Below are 2,638 nucleotides of genomic sequence, written 5' to 3'. Positions count from 1 at the left end.
CTGCCAAGAACAATCATGGGGATTTGAGGAGATTTGATCCTCTATGTCAAATAATGCCTTGAGGGGATAGAAACAACGCCATTAAGTCACTCTGACCAGGTAGATGGACCAACTGGGGGGCGGTGGAGTGTTCTTCCTTGTCTCGCATTCACTTTTGGTGGTTGGAATCTATCATGAAGATCAGATTCGTGTAAAACTCTTGATTTCCCCTATTTTTGGACTGGGAGTCAACATAGTTAGCAAGTCAAATGAGACCCATAAGCAAGAGGGGCCACGTGGGCCAATGAACCTCTTTCTTTTTTCCACCTGGCGGGGTCTCTCTGAGTTGACCGCCCCTTTTCTAACTAACCGTGCCATCTTGCAAACCCTAACCAAAATGATTACATTAACTGTCAGCGCCCCCTAATTGTCAATCTTGGCCGAGCCCATAAAGACACGTGTCACCTAGGCACTATGTCGCTATGGGTATCCTCCAAGCACTTTCCCATGGCGAGATAGTGCCTAGTGTTGATTTCCCTTAGATCTGACGATCGTGAAGACTCGCCATATACTGTGCTATCTCTTAAAACCTTTGGGCCCACGAGACACCTCAACACACCTGGCATCTGACTCAGCCTGAACTGGCACCATCCCTATGGTGTCACTGAGGCACTATGTCACTAACGTTAACATCCTCATAGCTTTTCATAGTGCAATAGTGCCTACCGTCGATCTCCACGAGATCAACGGTCTTGGGAGATCCTCACAATACTACACTTGCATCCACAAGTTTATGGTCCATGAATCCACTTGGCAATCACTTGGCACAACTTGGCATCCCAATCTTGGTGAGACCTGGCCCCACTGATCCACGTGGCGAAAGGGCGCTATGTCACTATGGATAATTTCCTCGCAGCTTTTCATAGCGAGATAGTGCCTGCCATAGATTTTCTTTAGATCTACGGTGAGCCACAAAATTGTACCACTGTGCATCGAGCTGGCCGAATGGACCAATGAAAAAATTGCCACCGTACTATGACCCATCTGACAACTACCACCGAGGATGGGCCGTACTATCACTTTGGAGAAGGGTGGGACCATTATGTCATCTGTGCCACGCATCGCCCAGGCGCTATGTCGCTATCGTTAAAATTCTCACAGCTTCCCATAGTGACATAACGCCAACCGTGGATCAAATCACATTGGACGGTGAGGGCTCATCGAGTAACTAGCTGCGAGGAGGGCGAGCAAATGACGTCATTTGGGACACGTGCCCTCCACCTGCTTTCCCACATTTTTAAACTTCCTTGCACTTTGATAATGCGGGAATGTGCCAACCCTTGATCTGTGAAGATCTGATGGTGCACAGAGATCTATAGAACTGCATATTTGGTAAGTTAGATGGGCCACTGATGCCTTTGTCATACTTTGACTCATTTGACAACTGCCCCGAAAGACAAGTTGTCGATACCTTCTGAGAAAGTGGGCCCATGACGTCAACTGAGATAGGTGTCACCAAACTGCTTCCCCGCATTATTTAATTTCCTCACATCTCCATAATGCAAGAAAGTGCCAGCCCTTGATCTGGGGAGATCCAACGGTGCCCATAACTTGTACTTTTTGGACCTCTGCAACCATCCGCCGTAACATCATCTGGACGCGTGTCAACAACCCGCTTTCTTGGATTGTCAGAAGGTCTGACAAAGCTCAAAATGCGAGGAAGCGGACACCAATGGAATTGCCAGCTCAGCTAGCCACCCTGTCCAACTTGCGGTCCACAGAAGGAACATGGACCTACTTGCCGCATGACAAAATGGTGCTATGTCGCTAATGCAAAACAACGTGCATCTTTCCATAGCGACAAAGCGCCAAGCGTTTATCATGGAAGATCTAATGGCACAAAAAGTTGTACACCGGCGAAAATAAAACATAAGGTTTTATCATTCAAATTTTTGATATTTCCATGCCATTTAAAATAATATAACTCTGGGAACTAGCCGTTGGATAGGCTAGGCATACAAATTTGAATTTTTGGCAGGAGACAAAAAATGGCAACATTTTTGGTGACTCATAGGGGATGCTAGCCTGCTAAGCATAAGACTAGTGGCCTGAAGCATCCATTGGGCTATAAAGTAAAAAAGATGTGGATCTTGTGTATACTGTGAGACTCTAACTCTACCTCTATGGCAACAAAAAAATACTGAAGAAACTCTATTTCTGCAACTGGAACCAAAAAACAGAAACCTCCTTCTGTAACCTTCGAAATATTTCAAGACTTGCTGTCTCATAGAGAGACAACCCTGTGCTCGTGCACTTCTTGGAAAATAGGAAACCAATAGAAAGAAAAACTACTCTAATATGTACAAATATTTACTAAGAGAGGGATCAAACAAACCCATTGAGTGGTTTGCTGAAATAGCTGCCCTTCCTTATCAACTGGTTTCTTGTTCCATACAAAAGGACAGCCAAATGGATCAGCAGGTATGACAAGCACACTGCTACATGAAATATCTCTTTCCCAATGCTGAAAATAGTGAAGCTTTCTAGCACTAGGGTGTTACCTTGTGGAGCAAAACATACCTACTCCTCTTTGTAATAATCTTCCTCATGCTCTGGAGTGAACATGACTAAGGTCAACTTGTTGATTTGTTGTAGAGCT

This window comes from Cupressus sempervirens, chromosome 1 (assembly GCF_028749045.1).
Source record: "Cupressus sempervirens isolate cs-2001-9-10 chromosome 1, ASM2874904v1, whole genome shotgun sequence".
NCBI classification, from domain to species: Eukaryota; Viridiplantae; Streptophyta; class Pinopsida; order Cupressales; family Cupressaceae; genus Cupressus; species Cupressus sempervirens.
This window is presented reverse-complemented; position numbering follows the sequence as displayed.